Raw genomic sequence first — 22,183 nt, 5'->3', positions numbered from 1 at the left:
GGTGGAGGCGGTGAATGGAGACTCCGGATGGGAGTCAGCCCCCACCGCCTCCCAAACCGCTCCAGCACCCCAGCACTCCCAGCCTTAGATGCCCTTGAACGAATCCTATTAAAGAAACAGCAATGACGTCAGATCTACAGTGAGCCCTCCTCCTCCCACCACACACAGGCCCCCAGAACAGTGCACTGCCCCGGAGTGCGTTTTCTGTATTCTGCTTGTTTTACATACACAATCGGATGGCATACCTATTATTTTGCAAATTTTTTCCTCCTGTTTTAGTTAAGCTAAATTAATCAAAATGGTGTGTGTAGTATGAAACTCATTTTTCATAAATATGCAGCTACCTGCGAACTTTCATTCGAAAGACAAGCAAGGATGGCACCCAATCAACCACAAGGTCTCTCTCGATGTGGAATTACAAGTTATCTTATTTTTCATGCTGTTATTATTTGTATTTTCCACCATTAATAGGTTGCACTTCTGTAAAAAGAAGAAATCCATTATTATAGTTATAACATAAAAAATTTGCCATATTATTATTCACTTTTTTAAAAAAGATTTATTTGTTTGAAAAGCCAAGTGAGAGAAAGAGGGAGGGAGAGAGAGAGAGGAGAGAGCTCTTCTGTTCTCTGGTTCACTCCCTAAATGCCCCTGACAGCCGGGGCTAGGGTAGGCCAAAGGCAGGAGCCAGGAACTCCATCCGGGTCTCTGATGTATCAGGGTGGCGGGAGCCCAGGCGTTGGGACCACCTGTGCGGCCTCCCTGCACATCAGCAGGAAGCTGCATTGGAAGCAGAGGGGCGGGACTTGAGCTGGCTTCCCAAGGTGGGAGGTCCCGGCCGAGGCTCCACCCCCTGCCCCACAGTACCTGTCGCTGCTCTGAGCCCTGATCACTCTGCAAAGACCCCTCCATCAAGGGCGTGGGCGAAGCTTTGTTCCTTCCACACGGCCGAAGCGAGGGTGTCTCAGATACGACATATTCTCCATAGGGTCGCTCGGATTTGATGCCAATCTAAGACCCTGGGGGAGGGGCTACCGGGGCCAGTGGGCCCAAAGCAGCCTCCAGCAGGCTCCTACAGACCCCTTAAAATTTCCATCTTTAGAGTCTGATTTCTTTGAGAGGCAGATGGAGAGACGGAGGCAGAGACAGAGACCAGAGACAGGCAGAGAGAGAAAGAGAAAGAGAGGGTTTCATCTGCTGGTTTTTTTCCCCAAAGGCCCACATCCATGAGGCCAAAGCCAGGAGCCCCGAACCCAGTCTCAGAAACCAATGCTCCAGCCATCACTGCTGTCTCCCAGCGTCTGAGTCGGCAGGAAGCTGCAGTCGGGAGTGGAGCCAAGACTTCAACGTGCTCTGAGATACAGGACATGGGCCCTGGCCCGCGACACAGAACGCCCACCCTGCGGCTCTGCAGTCCTCTCTGTGGGCCTCCTCCCTCCTGCCGCGTGCCGCCTTCCCATCTGGATCCCTGTGGCCTCCCCGTCTCCCACTTCCTTTGCGAATGCCTTGGGTGGCCAGCCTCTCCCCCATGCACCCTCCCCCACAAGGAGATGACACTATTATTAGCTCCCAAACTTCCATTTCCACCGTGTTGAAATCCGGGACGCGAGAAAGCAGCAGCAAACATGCTCAAGTGTCAGGACCAGGACACCTGCCCCGAGGGCTTGTCACAAGCAATAACCGCTTAGCTCTGCGGCCACCATGAATAGCCTTAAAAAAAAAAACCCTGCACTGAAGGTCATTTACACACGTTTGATGCTGTTTCTTTGAAGTCTTGAATACAGCGCAGTGTTGTCCATGCCTATCTGGAGAGGCAGCTGCACAAGGAGGGTTATTTTTAAGCCTATCGGATGCATGTGATTTGCAGGCTGTTACAGATGGAGATTCCTTGCCTTCCCGTGCTGACGGCGTTAGCCAAGCAGACCGAGGCGGCTGTAAGCACAGATGCTCCCACCGCTGGGAGCCCGGGGTCTGGGCCAGGGGCTCTCTGATTTGGCAGTCCCGCCGCCGTCCGTGGTGCGTGATAGCCCCGTCTTCCTCTCACCGCCTCTCTGTGGCTTGATGACGCCGGTCACTTTCATAGAATGGCAGAGCTGGCAAGCACCCTTTCCCAGTAATTGAAGCGCAATTGGCAGAACAGGGAATGACTCACCCTGAAGTGGGAACACTCTGGCCTTCGCCCGTTCAGTGTGAAGCTGCCTCCACCTCCATCCAGTTCCAAAACTGTGCCCTGTCTCCCCCGGGATCACTTCCCCTAGCCTCCCAGCAACCAGATCCTGGGCACTGCTGCTTCTGGACGTGTTTCAGAACGCAGTGACACAAAGCTGACCGTTCGTGCTGGCGTCTTTCACGCAGTGACATGTATCTGAGGCGTGCTCGGGTTCTGGTGGGTGTCCCGTAGCTTTCCTCGTGGGGCTGAGTATCCCATTGTACACAGTATTAACCTGTGCTCATCCATCCAGCCCCTGATGAACATCTGCCCCCACGAGACTGCAGACGGTAAAGCTGGCTCAAGCACAATAGGGAATGGTGGGTATTGCGGCAAACCGAAGACCCAGCCCAACTGGAGGGGGACGAGGAATCAGTCGGAGCTGTTGGGAGCCTGGAGACAGCCGCCTTCTAACTTCTCAAGGGACACAAAATCCGGGTTTTTTATGAAAAGGATTTTAGTTTGTTGCAGACTATCGGCTAACTCATATTTTGTTATGCAAGCCAAACCAACTGAGCTAGTCGTCCAATTGAGTCCACTGGATCCGGGACTGCTCAGTTATTTGGGATTCAGCGCTGTTAGTCCCATTTTGTCACACAATATTGTATCCTTGCCACAAAGGACGCCATCATAGTCTCTGACTTTTGGGGAAGGTAAAATTAAGAAGACTGATCGAATGAAATTCCTTTAATTATCAAGACCCACTTGCAGCATTTGTTTCTAACTCCACCAGCATTTTGATGGAGCACCTGGTCTCAGACTGGTGCTGGCTTACCAGGCCATAAGTTCTTAGAAATGGACAAAGATGAAGTATCTTACACTGGCTGTAAATCTAGCCTGTGCATTGCACAGCCGGATGGTGCAATTGTATGTTGTACCATGTAGTATCTTATTTAGAAAGTAAGATGTGCTGTGCACTTCAGAAAATCTGAAAAGTACAACGCAGGTGAAAAATGGGATGACCGTGGATACTCCCCGCACGCAGAGATAATGTCCCCGTTCGAGTGGGTTTCCTTCCAGGCTTTGTTTCGAGCCAGAGTGAGTGATTCTGTGGGTGTGTCTCACCTGAAATGAATTTGAGGTCCGTAAAGAATTTCAGAATGGGATGAATATAAACTCGAATTACCGGAATCCAGCGCTGCCTGGTTCAAAGCCGTGTAAAGCGAGAGTTTTCTGTTTTCAGATGAGCACAGTGTCAGCATTTTTAACTTGCCCGATATGGCACCCTCCCCCTGTCTCTTTCCCGGCTTTCAGTATTCTCACATCGTTTTCAGCATGAAGTTAAAATGTCCATGTGTGTTTCTAATGAAGATGAACTCTGCGAGATCCTCCTGACACACCTTGGACAGCCGGGATCCTGGTTACGGTCCTGCAAATCGAAGGCTCTCAGACAGCGTCCGGCACAGGGCATCCCTCCCGCGGCTGAACAGCAAGTTCGAGGGACGGCTCTTTGCCGTGCACACACTAACTCCAGCGCGTAAGGCATTGTGTGAGTCCTCGCAGGCCCCTTGAACATCGCAAGTGGTAACGAAGCAAAAACCCGATCCACCAAATAAGACCCCAGCGGCCCACGCTTCCACAGAAGCCGATGCGCATGCGGTCACTGCTACCCTAAGCCGGTCTCCACTTCCCCCTTCCTAGCGGGACGCCCACTTGCAACCACACATCTGTTTATTACAGCCCAGAGGGGCATGAGACCCCCCGAAGCCCGATCAGAGGGCTTCTGATGCCATCTCCCGTTGAGGAAGCGTTTCTTCCGCTCCTGCCACACTCAAACAAGAGAGCAAGAACCCAGACTTGCACTCGCAGCCGAATGGCTGCCCAGAGTGAACGCAGGCTGAGCTGAGGTCGACGCCGGCAGAGGGGAGATGTGCCCGGGCGCTCACCCACCAGGATGGGCTGCGTCTCGGTAAACCCGGCACAAATGGAAACGCTCCTACGTCAAACCTGTCTGATACCTCGAGCTCCTGACCACCATCGCTCGGCCCCGCTGCCTTACACGCCCAAACCAGGGGCAACCCCACGGAACCCAGAGCCTGTCCTACAAAACCCGCTGGATAGCCCACGTAATTCATTGACTGCTATACTGACGTGCAGAACAAAGTGGTTTCTATGGCACACTTTTGTACCATTGCAAAGTCAGAAATGACCGTAAGTCGTTTTTCTTCAAAAAATTCATGAGAAACTTATATGATGAAAGAATTATGCCCAGATTTCAATTTCTTTTGCACTCAAATAACCTTTTATTTCAATTCCACTTTCCACAGAGTTTTTTTTTTTTTTTCAGGATTTTTAAATTTATTTCAAAGTCAAAGTTAGAAAGAGGGAGACAGAGAGAAAGAGAGAGGTCTTCCATCTGCTGATTCACTCCCCAAATGGCCACAACGACCGGAGCTGGGCCAGGCTGAAGCGGGGAGCCGGGAGCTTCATCCAGGTCTCCCACGTGGGCGCACAGGCTCAGGTGCCTGGGCCGTCTTCCACTGCTCTCCCGGGCCATTAGCAGGGAGCTGGATCAGAAGCGAGGTAGCTGGGACATAAATTGGCACTGCAGGTGGCGCTGTACCTGCTGCGCCACGGTGCCGGCCCGCCCACAGACCTTCTGAGTACACTTGTGTATATTTTTAAAGGAAAAACCGGCACCAGCTCACGAGCTGGGAGTACACTTGCAATAATCACGTGTGTTTAACTTCCCGGCACAGACTACTGCTGGAGCGCCTAACAGTCCCTGGAGAGCGGCAGCCGGGGGCGGGGCCGACAGACGGCCGTGGCCGGCCGGGGTGGCTGCGTGTCACTCTCGCCGTGGTGAGTTCGGTTAGGACAGTCTCCAGAGCTGGAGGAAGCTTGCCCTCACCCTTTACCCTTGGCCGTACTTCCGGCTCAGTTCCAGCACTAGGGAACCTCTGAGACGTTGCTGTATGGCGGGCAAAGCAGCTGCAGTGGGGACTGTCCAGTGTGCGTTGGTTGGCAGAAAGTTGACAAAAGACTCTGGTTTGGGCTGGCGCTGTGGCATAGCAAGTAAACCCCCGCCTGCAGAGCCAGCATTCCATACGGGCACAGGTTCAAGACTCAGCTGCTCCACTTCCAATCCAGCTCTCTGCTATGGCCTGGGAAAGCAGGAGAAGATGGCCCAAGTCCTTGGACTCCTGCACCTGCATGCGAGACCTGGAAGAAGCTCCTGGCTTCGGATCAGCACAGCTCCGGCCATTGCAGCCATCTGGGGAGTGAACCAACGGATGGAAGACCTCTCTCTCTCTCTCCCTCTGCCTCTCCTTCTCTCTCTGTAAATCTGACTTTCAAATAAATAAATAAATCTTAAAAAAAAAAAGACTAGTTTTTTTTTTTTTTTGACAAGTGCACTTATTTGATAAAGGCTATCACTTTTAAAGGATTTATTCATTTATTTATTTGAAAATCTGAATGACAGAGGGAGAGAGATCTTTCATCCTCTGGTTCATTCCACCAAATGGTCATACCAGCCGGGTCTGGGCCAGGCCGAAGCCAGGAGGCAGGAACTCCATCCTGGTTTGCACACGGGTGGCAGGAGCCCAAGCATACACCCCAGGCATATTGGCAGGAAGCTGGGTCAGAAGTGGAACAAACAGGACTCGAACTGGCACTCTGACATGGGCGGCCAGCGTGGCGGGCAGCTGCTTAACCCACTGTGCCACCACGCAGGCCCCAGCTTGGCCTTTCCCGCCTCTCCGTGCAGATCCTCTGAACCGGGGTGACGAGGTCTCCGTCAGCCGCCCTTGGTGAGCCCCGAAGGCAGCTGAGGGACCTCCGGGTGGCAGTTCGTCTCCGGGGCACACGCTGGCCGCGCTCGGTGCTCCTAGGTCAGGGTGTGCTTGGCGAGGCTTCGATGCACTGTGTATTCCGTACTGTCAACATGTGCTGCCATGTGCACGGATACCACCCATTTCAGTTAACTAAAGTAGTAAGCAGGGCATTAAAAAGAGGCACCAGCTGTGTGCGGTTAACTGTCGTGAGCGAACCTTGCCCATAGGGCCTGTTCAGACCTTGAGAGTAAGGCCCTGGTCTTGTACTCTTTTTTTAAAAATTAATTAATTAATTAAGAAATAGGTAGAGTTACAGACAGAGAGAGGGAGAGACAGAGAGAAAGGTCTTCCATCTGCTGGCTCACTCCCCATGTGGCCCCAACGGCCAGACCTGGGCAGATCGGAAGCCAGGAGCCAGGAGCTTCTTCCAGGTCTCCTACATGGGTACAAAGGCCCAAGGGCTTGGGCCATCTTCCACTGCTTTCCCAGGCCATAGCAGAGCAGGATTGGAAGTGGAGTAGCCGGGACTCGAACCGGCGCCCATACGGGGTGTCAGCGCTGCAGGCAGAGGCTTAGCCTACTACGCCATAGCACCAGCCCAGATCTCATACCCGTTTAACTTTTGGAATCCACCCCCCACAAAGAGTTGGCAGCCAGATAAATATTTGATCATTAAAGGAAGTAATTAGTAAGTGTGAAGGTTCTATCTATCTCAATACGTAGAATAATTATCATATGAGACAAGGGTGACCCAAAACAGATTCCAAACAATCAAGATTTTTATGCTCCTAAAGCTGTCTAAATGAAGTACATGAAATTTGCTCACCTTAAAAATATCTTAAAAATTAAATTTAAATTTAAAAAGTAGAAAATTATTGAAAATATTTTGCATATATATTTCAATTGATATGATTCATTTAAATACATTAGTATAAAATGTCTGAGTAAAATGCATTAATGAAATCTTATTTTAAGTGCTTCAGGGACTAAATATTTAAAACAGTGTATTTCACAGGATTTTAAAAAAAGAATTGGTAGAATACGCCCACCAGTAATACTTAGGTGGCAGAATAATCGCAGTATAATCGGTCTGTTTCCTAAATTCAGAAGTCTAGGTCATGGGGCGGCGCTGTGGCGTAGTGGGTAAAACCCTTGCCTGCAGTGCCGGCATCCCACATGGGCGCAGGTTCAAGACTCGGCTGCTCCACTTCCAATCCAGCTCTCTGCTGTGGCCTGGGAAAGCAGGAGAAGATGGCCCAAGTGCTTGGGCCCCTGCACCCACATGGGAGACCTGGAAAAACTCCTGGCTCCTGGCTTGTCTCACTCTCTCTGCTTCTCCTTCCTTCTCTGTAACTCTGCCTTTCAAATAAATAAATCTTAAAAAAAAAAATAAGTCTAGGTCCTATGTTGCCTGCCGCAGGACCCAGCTGTGCTTGGATGAGGCCCCTTCCTGGGTCGTGCTCTGACGTCCACCTCACTCGCCCTTCGTATCGTTCTTGTGGACGAAGGGGGATGAAAGGCTAAGGGGAAAGCAGGCAGGACCAGAAACTCGAAGGCGGTGGAGCCGTGGAGGCCCAAGTCGCTTTCTGTAGCAAAAGGGGAAGAGAAAGTGTGAGCGGGGAGCGGCAGGTGGCTGGGTGGCCCGGGGACGGGGAGGACGGAGGGTGGGGACGCAGGCAGGGCTGACCGCTCCTCTCTGGTCTCTGACTGTTAAGGGAGCCCTGGTGTGAGATTTCTCTCGGGCAGGACGATCTTCGAGTCACAAAGGCCAGGGGCCAGCAGTGGAGGTGGAGAGCTACAGCTGTGCTGGCTTCTGACCACAACAGCCGCCCGTGCGGCTCAGCCCCAAAGAGCTGGTTCCTTGATGGCTTCGGTCTTGTTACCAAAAATGGGCAGGGGGTGGGGGAGCAGGTTTTCTGCTGGTGTCTTGCTTTCCTGCCTGTCCAGTGGGGACTTGGTTGGATGTCCCCAGACACTGCCTTTCCCGGCTGTGTGCTCACGGGGATGTGGCGGCCCCAAGGTGGCTGCTGTTCTGGCCCCGATGCTGGGGCCACCCCCATACTGCTCCCTGCTATGGACGCAGCGCTCAGGAGAGGAGGAGGGACTGGCGGGTCCCCGTGAGTGAGCCCCCTGGGTCTGGCCCCTCCTCTCCTCGCTGGCATGGGGGCCCCAGGTGGGCTGGGACTGCTGCCTGCGCTGGCCACCACTGCCCGTGTCCCTAGCACCCAGCATGGTGCCTGGCAAGTGGTGGGCACCCAGGAAGTACGAAGAGGCTTCGGAAAGTTCACAGAAAACGGACCTGAAAAATAAGCTTCATTTTGAGCCAAAAGTTTTGAAATCCATGCATGGTTTCCTTCATCAAGCGCATTTTTTAAAATAATTATTTATTTATTTGAAAGGCAGAGTTACAGAGAGGCAGAGAGAGGCAGAGAGAGGGAGAGAGATCTTTCATCCACTGGTTCACTTCCCAGATGGCAACAGTGGGAACCGTGCTGATCCGAAGCCAGGAGCCTCTTCTGGGTCTCCCACGTGGGTGCCGGGGCCCAAGGACTTGGGCCATCTTCCACTGCTTTCCCAGGCCATAGCAGAGAGCTGGATGGGAAGTGGAGCAGCCAGGACTTGAACCAGCGCCCATATGGGATGCCGGCACTGTGAAAAATGCGCTTGATGGAGGCTTTACCCGCTATGCCACAGTGCCAGCCTCCATCAAGCGCATTTTTTCACAGACATTTGAAGACAGAGCGAGCTGCTGCCCACTGGCTCACCCCTGCGTGAAGGAGCAAGCTGGTTGAATGACAGGGTCTGGGCGGAAGACGGGGGAGGGAAGGGTCCCAAGCACCACACTGGGGTCTCTGTGTGGGGTCATCTCATTGCTGAGAAGGGGCCTTGACCAACTTGGCCATGCGACACTCACCCATTATTCTGCAGTCACCGTCACCGCTGGCCACCGAGGAGGATCAAAGGCACAGATTCCCCTCCCGTAGGCGCCTGGCACAGCGATGCGTTACCACAGAGCGTGCTGGACCGGCTTCTGCTGAAAGCAGAGACAGGTGCTAGCCGGCCGCCGCAGCAACCTCCCCGCTCTGAGCTCACCTGGCCGCTTTCCGCGGCGGCTTCCCTCCTGCTGGCCGAGCAGCCAGTGTCCCCCGTGGCGGCCAGTGTCCCAGGGCAACCGAGAGGCGAACACGGAGCCCAGCAGCTCAGGACGGAGACGAAGCTCTGAAGACAGCAGGGTCTCACCCCTTCCTGCAAGGGCACTGGGCTGTGCACCCGTGCCAGCCAACGCCATCGTCCCCAGCAGGGAGGATGGTGCTGCATCCCCCGCGCCGCTCACTGCTCCCCTGGCGTGCGTTTTGTTCATAATATCTGGATGCTTGAGCACTCACCTCTGCAGGTGGTTTCCCGATCAGTTTTCTTACAGTGTTTATTATCTGGGAGGCAGGCAATGCCGGGAGCTCTATCCTGCTCTCCACACGGTGGCAGGGACCTGGCCACTGGGCGTCATTACCAGCTCCCAGAGTGTGCATTGGCAGGAAGCCGGGGTCAGGAGCCAGAGCCGGGACTCGAACCCAGATGGTTAAACATGGCCGGCGAATGTATTCGCCTCGAGTAGGCATGTAGCCTACTCAAGGTCAGGTTCTGAAAATCCCAAGTAACCACCTCACTCCCTCTCCTTTGCATCGGGCAAACGAGCATTGATGCAGATACGTGGGTTAATTCCGAGGGGGTGTAGACCATGGTGTAGACACAGTCCCACAACTCCCGGAGCAGAGTGGGTACTGTGACGCCTTCCCTGACAGGCTTGTTCCAGGAGTCGGCGGCTCGTGCGCCGTGCGTGCGGCTTCTCCACCGCTGCTGCCTCCATCTTGAGACAGGAGGCCTGCGTGCAGAGACGCGGTGTAACGCAGCCGGAGCCCTGCGGCAGGCCGGGGCCAGCACCCAGGGCAAACGTGCTGTGGGTTCCCCAGAGGACTTCCTTTGGGAACCAGGAAGCAGCACAACAGCCCAGGTGTCCAGGGCCGCCAGCACACCTCCATCTCTCGCTCGTTTCAAAGGCGAGGACTGGGGACCCGGGGGCACAGGGCCAGCGGCCAGGCACCACGGAGGGCAGAGGCTCCGGCAGCGGCTTGAGCGGCTGCGTGCCTGGGCACCGGCCACGGATGCACTGCTGTGACTCACCCCAACCGAGTTGGCGTAGTTGGCCCATCTGGAGAGAGAGCCCCTGGCGCCTGGCTACCCTGTCATGCTGAGGTGATCTTCCAGGATGCCAGCGACTCCGTCCCGCCAGGAGGCCAGAGTAGGGGCTTTGGGTTGGAAACCGGACGCTGGGCGTGCGTCCTTTACCTGGCAAAGCCTCAGTTTTGCAACTGCGCAATGGGAGAGCTGAGAGGCGTGCGTGCGCAGTCCCTGGCAGACGCGACCCACCACAGCGACTGTCATAGGCCCGTGAGTCCCCGGCGGCTGGTGGTCCTTCAGGCCCCTGAGGACAAACGGGAGCGGCGGCCACAGAAGAAAGGACTTCCCCCCGCGGAGTGCGCCCTGGAGCCCCGGCTGCTGGCTCAGTCTGGTGGGGTTGGGAGCCGGTGTGGGGCCGCAGGCAGACTTGCTCTAACTGGCTTTCTGTCATCAGGAGCCCAAAGTCAGGGTCAGGTGCTCCCTTTCCCTCTGGTGGGAAGATGTCCTTCCAACCGCCAGCAGGCTGCGCTGGGGATGGCCCAGATCTCTCCTGGTAAATAAAATCCTACACCATGGACTACTGTGTATGCGGTTAAAACGCAGTGAATTGAAATCCATTTGCATCATAATGTCCCATGCAGGAGATCTGCTTGTGGTAAAGTGAGCCGTGAGAAAAGGCAGCTGTTTCTTGGGACGGGGAATCCAGGTCTGAAGTTCTGACTGACAGGTGTCGCCCGTCAGCCTCACCGTCCGTCTCGCCGGTCTCTCTGTTCGGGTCCGCAGGGGGTCCTCATGCCCACCAATGTCTCTGGGCACGTCCGCCTGATGCGTGCGAAGCCGGGGAGGTCAGCAGGACGTGCTGTTTGAAGTTGGAATCGTGCGTGCTATCTAACAGCCACACGCCTGCCTTATCACCCGGCACACGTCAGCCTGGAAGCCGCCGAAGCGCACCGCAGCCCAGGACCATCTTATGACGCGATGCTATCACACCGGGCGGTTGCTCGCCCTGCTCGTTCTAAGAGGCGGCAGGGGTCGGGGGGAGGAGGGCGTGGGTGCCCAGCACAACTGCCCCCTCGCCAGCAGCATTGTCCTAAGCCAAGTTCTCCACCTCTTCCAGCCTCAGTTTCCCCATTTGCGCCGTGAGAACTGTCCTGCGCGAGACTCGGCTCCTTTGGGGAAAGAGTCACCTCCAGCAGGCCTCTCGCACGGCATGCCCGACCCAGGGAGCTGTGCGGCGCTGGCTGAGGCGTGCCATCTGCGCCACCGCTCCTTGAAGCGTCACCCGATCCTATTTTCTGGAAGCTCGGTGGATTGCCAACTCGCTGGCCTTTTGGACACTTTGAAAACACTTTGTAGGGAGGTTCCACCTCAGGCAGGTGCAGTTTTGAATAAATAGCCCGTGGGCAGGACTCAGCTAACCGTCCAGCCGGCTGGGTAACGTAATCCCCCATGATGGCCTTGCTCCCAGAGGTAACCAGAATCCCAAGGCAAGGCCTGCGCCTGAAGGGTGCACTGCGTCCAGTGGCTCCCTGGGTTCTTATTTCCCATGCACGCAAGGTCAGGAGCCCCTGTTCAATATTCCAAGCCAGCTTGCTCCTTCGCGAACTCATTTCCCCAATAAAATGTCACTTCCGCTCGCCTAATGCTAATGAGACAAATGTCTGATGTTGATCGGAGATTTAGACAGTGGAGTTCGATCCACGGATTGTATCTTTTTTTTTTTTTTTTTTTGACAGGCAGAGTGGACAGTGAGAGAGAGAGACAGAGAGAAAGGTCTTCCTTTGCTGTTGGTTCACCCCCCAATGGCCACTGCGGCCGGCGCACCACGCTGATCCAAAGCCAGAAGCCAAGTGCTTCTCCTGGTCTCCCATGGGGTGCAGGGCCCAAGCACTTGGGCCATCCTCCACTGCACTCCCAGGCCACAGCAGAGAGCTGGCCTGGAAGAGGGGCAACCGGGACAGAATCTGGTGCCCTAACCGGGACTAGAACCCGGGGTGCCAGCGCTGCAGGCAGAGGATTAGCCTATTGGGCCACAGCGCCGGCTGGATTGTATCTTTAAAATGCTGACACATCCCCTGGATTATATATTTTCGTTCGAGGAACTACCAATGCTAACTACAACAGCCTCCAGGTTAGGGACCCGAGCTGGCCCCAGCTGCACCAAGGTGTCAGAGCAGGCACGGACAACACGAGTTCTTGAGTTGCCCTCCGGAATGTCTGCAAGGATCAGTCCCGGCTGCTGCAGACTGTGTGCCGAGGGTGGCAGCCAGCAGGTCATGGCATCTATGCCTGTCGTCATCATGACACCACGAAGCAGACAGAATTATCAAATGACATGTGCTCCAATGATCACACAATCAACACGAATGTTAGCATCATTCCCAGTGCACAGTGAACATTCAGGAAACAGTAACTCCTCCAGTTTTTGCAGGCCCAGTGACTGTGTTGTGGTTCCCAGCTGCCGAGCGGCACCTGAGCGAGTGCCGTGTGTGCAAGCTGACAACCCACACGTGCCGTCGCGACCCACATGGCGCTGGGCTGGCCTGAATTCTCCAGGGGCCAGCTCAGACCTTTCTGAGTCAATGACACGTTCCCGCGAAGTTCAGGTGCATGGACAGTGACGGGAGCCGATTCATTCTGCACAAATAGAATTAACCCACGTTTGGACGCATGCATAATTTGTTAAAGTCCCGGCGGTTTTTGTAACAAGCCTTTGAGAAACAGAGTAAAATATTCACGCAGTCCTGAGGCCTTTCTGCCAGGAGCCACCAGTCTGATGCCCTCTGCACTAAATGACTACACGACACTGTGTGGATTCCTCGGGGCCAGCGCGGTGGCACAGCCGGGCAAGCCATATGGGCGCTGGTTCGAGACCCGGCTGCTCTGCTTCTGATCCAGCACCTGGGGAAACAGTGGAGGCTGACCCGAGTGCCTGGGCCCCTGCCATCCATGTGGGAGACCCCAAGGGAGCTCTGGATTCCTGGCTTCAGCCTGGCCCAGCCCTGTTCATGGTGGCCATTTGGGGAGTGAACCAGCAGATGGAAGATCTGTGTGTGTGTCTCCCTCTTTCTCTCTGTAACTCTACCTTTCAAATCAGTCAACCACGATTCTATCATCAGGAAGGGCAGAAATCTAAGACCTTCCAAGCAGCAGCCAAATCCAGTCCCTGTGTATTTCTGACTCTGGTTGACACTGGGACACGATGGGCGAGATGCGGGTGTCTTTCATGCTGAGTCATGAAGGCATGCCCCCTTGGGCCTTCCCCCTTTTCCCTGGAGCCATCTCCTGACATCCCCCCGCCTCAGGCTTCCCAGGAGTCACATGCTCCTGCCTCACAAGAGGCCACGAAATTGCCACGGGAATGCCACGGGAAGACACGCTGAGCCAGGCTGATCAGACGCCAATGGGCGGAGACCACACTTGCAGCGGCTCTTTCTCGGCTTCCTGCTGTGGCTTTTGCTGGAACTGGCAGCCCCAATTCCCCGCTGCTGGAATCGAGGGGGTGACAGGAGGGAGCGAGGCCCAGAAAAGTAAGTTCCCTCGGGGAGTGCAGAGAGCGGTGGAGAGCAAAGGGAGAGGAAGAGCTGGCTTCAAAAAAAACCTTAGAATGGGCACTTGTCCAAAGGCAGACGCATGTGACATTTTCAATGGGTCTGGCTTTATGGTTGGGCCCCTGGAGGGAATTCAAAACAACAAAGGCACGGATAGGAAGGCAGGCTACGGCCAGATACAGAGGTCCGAGACGGCAAAATGCTAAATGGTACCAGCGCATCCACGGAGACAAGACAGCTCATTCCCCGCCGCAGATATAATTACTAGATTACGAGAGCAAGCGCCCTTCTTCAATTCCCACAGGCAGGTTGTAAAAAGCACTTAATTTAAGCCACAGCCTACCTTTCGGTGTGAAAACACAGCAGCCCTGGAGCTAAGACAAGTGATAGAATTAATTTTTACATCAACTTTTGAATGAAGGGAACTATTTCGCCGTTATTTGTCAACCTCGCAAACATTAAGGAGCGATTAATGACTCTTAAATTCAACATAGCCATTACCAAACTCATAAAGGCAACCATAGCCAAGATTCGGTTAGTCAAACCCAGCGGTGGGAAAGACTAAATTAGCGGAATGAAGTCCGATGATGGATTTTAAGACACAAATTGAAAACCAAGAACCACCCCCGTCTCGGATGGAGATGTTAAGAGAACTGCTCCCAACTCCTCCGACTCTGTCGCACCCCAGGCATCTCTGCTCCCGTCTTGTCTGCTGATGGCCTTGCTTCCGTTACAAGGACAACACTCAGGCTGCATTCCAGGGTGCTGCGTTGGCATTAGGTGGAATATACGCTGAGGTTCATTAGTTCACGCTCCCAGCAAATGGTCACTGTATTGTATGGGGAGCAAAGCATCAATCTGAGTTGTGCGTAGGTGAAAAGCTATGACCCTGACCTTGGAGGAGTTAACGGTCCAGCGAGGGCCACACACATAAAGGGAAATGCAGTGTAATGTGCACGTATCCATAACCATCATTACGACTGCAAAGGCCTGGTGGGAGCCAAAGCCAAGGAGGCTGAGGCCTTGGTGGGTGGGGAAGCGGGGGGCTCCCGCGGAGGGGGCAGGCTGAGAAGAGGCTGGCTGTGCACTCAGCGACAGCCCCTGGATCAGATGCAAGCCTGGAGTTCATGGGCTAACGCGTCCCTGCCATAGAAGCCCCCGTCGGGCCAGAGTGAGCCGCTGCCCCATCGTCTCACTACGGCGAAAGCGAGTGTCGGGAGGAATCGGCCAACGCGAGGGAGACAGAGCGGTTCTGCCCCGGTAGGTGAAGTGGCAGCTCCTGCCGTCCTTGGACGCCCGGCGGGCTGGGGCCACCGGGCAGCTCAGGTGGACGCAGTCCCATTCCAGGTGCAGGATCCTGCTGGCCTCGCAGGTGCCAGCCATCAGGTGATCACAAGTCCTCCCAAACAGTGCCCGGCACGGGGCGACCTGGAGGCTCCGGTTCAAGGGCTCTCCTGGGAGGGCAGACTTCTTCACTTGTTGTAGTTTGTGCCTTTTTATTTGAAAGTATTCCAAATAATACAGAAGAGTATAAAGAGGAGTTTGGTGAGCACACCACATTGACTCGTATGAAATATCGAATACATCCCAATTCGATAGCTGGGATGGATATATTCATAGCATAGAATGTGGGGTTCCTGACAAAGACCATGAAGGGAGGGAAGACAGGGATACAGCCATGTAAGAGGTATAGTTCAGTGGGGACAACGTTATAAACACCTGTATTCCAAATAATAGGGCGCCCACCCATTGGATATGTATGTAAAACTCCACCTATGAGAGAAAACGCATGGGACGTGTCTCGGCCTCTGGCTTGTTTCGCTTAGCATCGTGATCTCTGCTTCTATCCCGTCGCACTTGCCAGAACTTTACTCTCTCTCTGACCGAGTAATGCTCCATTCTGCCTGTGCGCCACGTCTTCTTTGTCCACTCATCCATTGACGGACATCTGGGTTGACTCTTGTCTGTTGTGAATTGGGCTGCAGTAAACCTGGCCGTACAGCGTCTCTTAGAAAGGTTGATTTTCTTCCCTTCCGTTACCTACCCGGAGGTGGCCTGGCTGGGTCAGATGGTAGACCATTTGGAGTTTTCCGAGGAACCTCCATGCTGTTCCCTGATGAGCACAGATACCAAGGCTCTTAACAAAATACTAGCAAGCTGAGTCCAGAAGAGACTGAACAGTGATTGAATCCAACAGCAAATGATCAGAAATACTCACCTCGTCCACGTGAAACTTATCGTAGGAAGGCAGGGATGGTTCAACATATGCAAATCAATCAGCATAACCCACGCGCCAACAGAACGAAGGATGAAAATCCTGCAATCAGTCCAGTAGTCACCGTTTATCCACTTGGTGCAATTCAGCGTGCATTCATGATAAAAACCCTGAACAATTGAGGTTGTCGGGGAGGCCTCTGGCTCGACCCAGTCCAGGTCCTCATCTCCATGTGAGAAAGAACTCAAGGAGGAGACACAGATGGAGGTGAGAGGAAAGTAAGATGCGCTTAGAGGCAAAGGGAAAGCACACACCCAAAAGGGAGTGCGGGCAACCTCAGGTCAGTGCAGGATGGGAGTAGGGGCCAGGTACAGGATGGGAGTGGGGTCCAGGTGCAGGATGGGAGTGGCGGCCAGATGCAGGATGGGAGTGGCGGCCAGGTGCAGGATGGGAGTAGTGGCCAGGTGCAGGATGGGAGTGGGGGCCAGGTACAGGATGGGAGTGGCGGCCAGGTGCAGGATGGGAGTAGTGGCCAGGTGCAGGATGGGAGTGGGGGCCAGGTGCAGGATGGGAGTAGTGGCCAGGTGCAGGATGGGAGTAGTGGCCAGGTGCAGGATGGGAGTGGGGTCCAGGTACAGGATGGGAGTGGGGGCCAGATGCAAGATGGGAGTGGCGGCCAGGTGCAGGATGGGAGTGGGGGCCAGGTGCAGGATGGGAGTGGGGGCCAGATGCAAGATGGGAGTGGCGGCCAGGTGCAGGATGGGAGTGGGGGCCAGGTGCAGGATGGGAGTGGGGTCCGGTACAGGATGGGAGTGGGTATGCTGAACCTGCAGCCATGTTGGATATTTGTAGCCCATGCGACCCTGGCAGCTGGGTCTACACAGAAGTGGGTGGGGCTTGGGTACATTCTGGGGCTGTAACACAGGTGCTGGCAAGTCCATGCTCCTCACCCCCTCCTGCCTACAGCAGGAACACTGAACTCCACGCCAGTTGTACCCCAGCACCTGCAGAGCCCAGTGCTTCGTTGCAGAGGAGGGGTAAGTCTGACAAGGGTAGGGCCGGAGGTCTGTTCAGCTTTGTTGGCACGGAACTGGTGTACAGAAATGGTGAACAGGGATGGCACTTGGCGTAGTGGTTAGACGCCTGTGCTCCATACAGGGCCCCTGCGTCCAGGTCTCGGCTCCACTTCCGAGCCAGCTTCTGCTAACAAGCATCCGGCGAGACAGCAGGCTGTGGCCCGAGTACTTGGGGCCTGGCCTGCCTTGTGGGAGACGTGCACTGAGTTCCGAGTTCTTGGCCTCAGCCTGGCCCAGCCCTGGCTGCTGTGGGCATTTGGGGGAGTGAGCCAGTGGATGGAAGAGCTCTGTCCGTCTCTCCCTTTCAAACACAAAGGAAGATAAATACAGTTTTCAGTTTTTCGAAAAGTCTTCGGGGGCTAAACGCTCACACCTTTGGAAGGAAAGAATACCAAAACGCGACGGATGCAGCCTATGGAGTACGGGCCGCAGTCAGAGCCGTGCGCGAGTGCTCACGCAGAGAGAGGGCTACAGCGTGCGCGGGGAGGACGGGGTAAGCAGCACCATTCGCGTGTGCCCACTGCAAACAGACACACACGCGGCGCCATGAAGGAGTGCGTGTCTGCTAAAGACACGCGGGCAACCCGTGAAAGCAAGTCCCCGTGGAGGCAGGGACAGGGAGTAGAGACTGGGGATGAAGGAGACTATATAAAATAAGACAAAACACGGGAACCTCGCCCGGGGCAAGAACAGCAAGGTGTTACAGATTCAGAAGTAGGGTTCCCTCCATCCTCAGACTGCAAGAAAGTATAATGCCTGCTTTAATAGCAAATTATGTGCTGTGAAGTGCTCTCAGATGCCTTCAAGAGTGTGGGCTCCCTGCCCAGGCCGGGGTTCAGCAACCTTGAAGGTAGAGGCCCAGCTGGGTCAGCCCAGCTGTTGCACTGCCCATGTGTCAACCCCGCTCCGCTCAATTTCAGCTCTGCACGTGACTCATGTTGCAGACAATGCCTGCAATACAGGCAAAACATTTCTTTAAACTCACTGCTGAAAAAAAATCTGTGGGGGCCGGTGCTGTGGCGTGCAGCCGCCGCCTGCAGTGCTGGTATCTGATACGGTCGCCGGTTCGAGTCTTGGCTGCTCCACTTCTATCCAGCTCTCTGCTATGGCCTGGGAAAGCAGTGGAAGATGGCCCAAGTGCTTGGGCCCCTGCACCCATGTGGGAGACCTGGAAGAAGCTCCTGGCTCCTGGCTTCGGATCAGCCCAGCTCCAGCTGTTGCAGCCAACTGGGGAGTGAACCAACAGATGGAAGACCTCTCTCTCTCTCTCTCTCTGCCTCTCCTTCTCTCTCTGTGTAGCTCTTTCAAATAAATAAATAAATAAATCTTTAAAAAAAGAAAAAAAAATCTGTGAATTGGCAGATCTAAACGAGGGCCATGGATGGACTTGAACGAGATGTATCGGATGAGAGACACTCACTCCACCATTCGTAAGGCGTTGTCATCCAAACGACATGCACTCTAACGTGAAATACCAGTGACGGTCTCATTCCACAGAGTCACTGACCCACAGTGTAGAATAATCTGGAACGTAGGAGACACAAGCCAACTCCACCGGTCCCAGAAAAACCAGCTAGACTAAACTAAGTTGAAACGAAACCATGGTAAAATTTCCAACTCATCAACTAAGAGATCATGAAAATTCTTCAAATTCAGCTAAAAAGAACGCCGTCCAAATCATATCGGTGCCAAGATGGTGAGCGGTTGAAAGCAGTAGGTCAGCGGCTCGGCCAGGCAGACTTATCGGAGAATCTGACCGGTCATTTGGCCAACTGCTCTTCTGCGAGAGGAAGGAGCGTGAGGCCGAGTCACTTCCTCCGCCCGCCCCGCGCTTGCCTTGGCTGTTGCTCGGAACGCCGGGCACCTGGATCCAAAGGCGAGGGCGTGGGCTGGGGGAGGGGCGGTGCGCTGCCAGCCCCAGCTGTGAAGTGGCAGGATCTCGACGCATCGTGCCCTCCTGAGCCTGATTACAGGAAACCAAGTGGAAACAACTCCTCTTGGGCTGAATCCAGTGCACTTGCAGCTGCAGCACGAGTGGCCTTTTGGGATCCTGCCGCTCCTCAAGGATCAGGCTCAAGTTCCAAGGGCATGCGGGGCTTTCAAGGCCCTTCAGGGGCAACCTGGGTCTCTGCTCCCAGCTGAAACCCCCTCCTCCCCACCCGCCTGCTCTCTGCTCCAGCTGTGCCCGGCCACAGGACACCTGAGCTTTCCATGGGCACCCGCGTTTTCTTTATCCCTGCTTTACGCTTCACCGGGAGATCTATCTTCCTTCGCCTCCCGCCCCCAAGTGCCGGCGGCGCTAGCCCCAACCCCCAGACATCTGCGAGCTCACCTTTATGGCTCCCCGACACTGCAGGACTGGGGACAGTTACCCACGGGTCTCCCACACGTGTGCACATCTTGCAAATGCACACGGTCACTGCCCTTTGCAGGAATGTTTGGAAAACAAACAGATTTAGAGACAGAGTGAGCGTCTCTCCAGGAGCCCAGAGCAGGTGGGCTCCTCCTGTCCACCCAGAGGTCTATCTGTCCCCAAGCACAGGGCATGCGGGCTTCTTGCCCGTCATGAATCGTGGGTTCCCGAAGCGCAGGGCCCCTCTCCCACAGGGCAATCCACAGCGTGTGTGGCTGGTGATGGGAGCATGCGTGTTGCCTCTGTGGAATTCAGAGACACCGGAAACTGACACGGACAGATTGTTCGCGCCCTGTGCTGTGCTCTGAGTGCTGGTGTCTCATGACTTCCACCTCTGGATGAGTCAGCTTGTTGGCTTGCAGGAAGGGGAACACTCAGACCCTTCTCTGTTGTTGGCAGCACTATACCCCCGCCAACGTGCTGATTGAGACGGTTACATCGTGTTGAGTAGGGCTGTGGTGTGGAAGCTCAAGGCACGGGAGTGTTGGGGCATCCTGTGGGCAGATTCCTCTGAAGGTGTCGAGAGTTTGCTATTGTGCTGGGTATCGTAACTTGCACCTTTTCCGCAGGTTTGAGATGATTTCCACCCGTCCTACAGATTGACAGGGGAGGGCAGACATTCGGCGCAGCAATTAAGATGCAGGTGCCTGGGGGTGGGTCCCGGCGCCACTCCCGACTCCAGCTCCCTGCTAATGCACCCCCTGGGAAGCAGCAGGTGCTGGCTCGGAGTTGGGTCCCTGCCACCATGTGAGAGACCCAGAATGTGCTCCTGGCTCCCATGTGTGGGCTGGCCCATGTAAACACATGAATAAGTACCTGTGTACAAGATCGACCTGCAGAGTCCAGTGATGTCAGCATGAACCATGCGACACAAAGCTCCCTGCCGGCAGCCTCTTGGGGGCTTTTGGCTTCCTCTGCCCAGATTTCTAACTCAGTTACAGGTTGAGCATCTTTAACCCGAAAATCCAAAATCCAAAAACGTTCCCAGGCCCAAACCTTCTTGGGTGTAGGCACGATTCCACAAGTGGAAAATCCCACATCTGACCTCACGTGTGTGCTCTAGTCCAACATAGGCACACTAAAGACATGGTGTAAGATCACCGTTAGCTTAGGCGTGTAAGACATATATGAAACATACATGAACTTCGCGTGTAGATGTGGGTCTCATCTCCAAGATACCTCGTTGTGTATGTGTGTGTGTGTGTGTGTGTGTGAATGGTCTAAACATCTGAAATTTGAAACATTGCTGGCCCCCAGCATTTTGGATAAGAGGTATTTAACCTGTATTCCTCATTCATTTATTTGAGTAATTCTTCGACAAGGAACATTTCCTCATTAAATTTTTCTTTGCCCTGAAATGAAATTTACACAGGAAAAAAAATTCCGTTCCTAAATTTTTAAAGTGGTGACTATTGCCGTAGGAAATGAGCACAAAAAATATGTTCTTGATTGTTGGCATTGTGAGCTTGCCATTTTTTATATTTCATATTTTTTAAAGATTTATTTATTTATTTGAAAGTCAGAGTTACACAGAAAGAGGAGAGGCAGAGAGAGAGAGAGAGAGAGACAAAGAGAGGTCTTCCATCTGCTGGTTCACTCCCCAGTTGGCCGCAACGGCCGAGGTGCGCTGATCTGAAGCCAGGAGCTTCTTCCTGGTCTCCCACATGGGTGCAGGGACCGAAGGACTTGGGCCATCTTCTTCTGCTTTCCCAGGCCACAGCAGAGAGCTGGATCGGAAGTGGAGCAGCCGGGTCTCGAACTGGAGCCCCTATGGGATGCCAGCGCTTCAGGCCAGGGCATCAATCTGCTGCGCCACAGTGCCAGCCCCTATATTTCATATTTTTAACCAGTGGAGGTCGCTGTTCTTTTAGATGCTCAAACTGCCCATCTCAGACCAGTGCCAGCCCCTTCGAGATGATGCCGTGTTCTGTCGCGGCTTTGTCAGTCTGCCCTTGCTTCCTGGCTGGACGCACAGCAAGAGAGTCCAGGCCCATCTCCTCCGTTTCCTTTCTTAAAGATTTATTTATTTGAAAATCAGAGTTAGAGAGAGAGAGATCTTCCAGGTCTTCCATCCGCTGGTTCACTCCCCAAATGGCCGCAACAGCTGGAGCTGCGCCAGTCTGAAGTCAGGAGCCTGGAACTTCCTCCAGGTCTCCCATGTGGGTGCAGGGTCCAAGCACTTGGGCCATCCTCCACTGCTTTCCCAGGCCACAGCAGAGAGCTGGACCGGAAGTGGAGCAGCCGGGACACAAACCGGTGCCCATATGGGATGTCGGCGCTGCAGGCGGCAGCTTTACCCACAGTGCCACGGCTTCGGCCCCATCACCTCCTCCATTCTTGCTCCAGTTTGTTAATCATTCTTTCTCCGAGGATCTGTACTCTTCTTAAAGGGGGCTGGGTTCCTGACCGCTGATACGTAAGTGTCTATATCTTGCACTGTAGTATGCCGCCCGCCATGGTTCCAAATCAACACCGCAGCAAACACTAAGGCTACTGAATGTAGTTCAGTGTCTCTTGTGGGTATCAAGGATTTCACTAGGGTGACCAGCTGACCCGCTTGTCCAGGAAGGGGTTTCCCCAGCTCGTCTCCGAAGCCGGGATGGCCCCAGGCAAACCAAGACGACTGCTCACCCCACTTCCTGCAATTTCCGCTCTGTGCCAGCAGCCACCAACGTGACATGGAGTTGGGGTCACTTGCTTCTGGCTGTTTTCATTTTTTAGGCATTCCTTTTAACGATGCTTTAAAAATATAAAACTTTATGCTCTT

At 54.3% G+C, this 22,183-nt stretch overlaps 1 long non-coding RNA gene across 1 annotated transcript; it reads right to left on the bottom strand.

Annotated features, from left to right (window-relative positions):
* Positions 1 to 539: 539 nt before the first annotated feature.
* On the bottom strand, positions 540 to 2,247 carry LOC149125181 (uncharacterized). Its single transcript, XR_016212593.1, has 2 exons — positions 868 to 2,247; positions 540 to 780 (listed from the first exon to the last, which is right to left on the bottom strand). It is a non-coding gene; the product is annotated as an uncharacterized LOC149125181 (long non-coding RNA).
* Between the last annotated feature and the right edge of the window lie 19,936 nt (positions 2,248 to 22,183).

Source organism: Oryctolagus cuniculus, chromosome 8 (assembly GCF_051225735.1).
Source record: "Oryctolagus cuniculus isolate XC-2025 breed Fujian yellow rabbit chromosome 8, ASM5122573v1, whole genome shotgun sequence".
Lineage (NCBI taxonomy): Eukaryota > Metazoa > Chordata > Mammalia > Lagomorpha > Leporidae > Oryctolagus > Oryctolagus cuniculus.
Note: the sequence above shows the minus strand (reverse complement) of the source record. Positions and strands in the feature narration are given on the sequence as shown.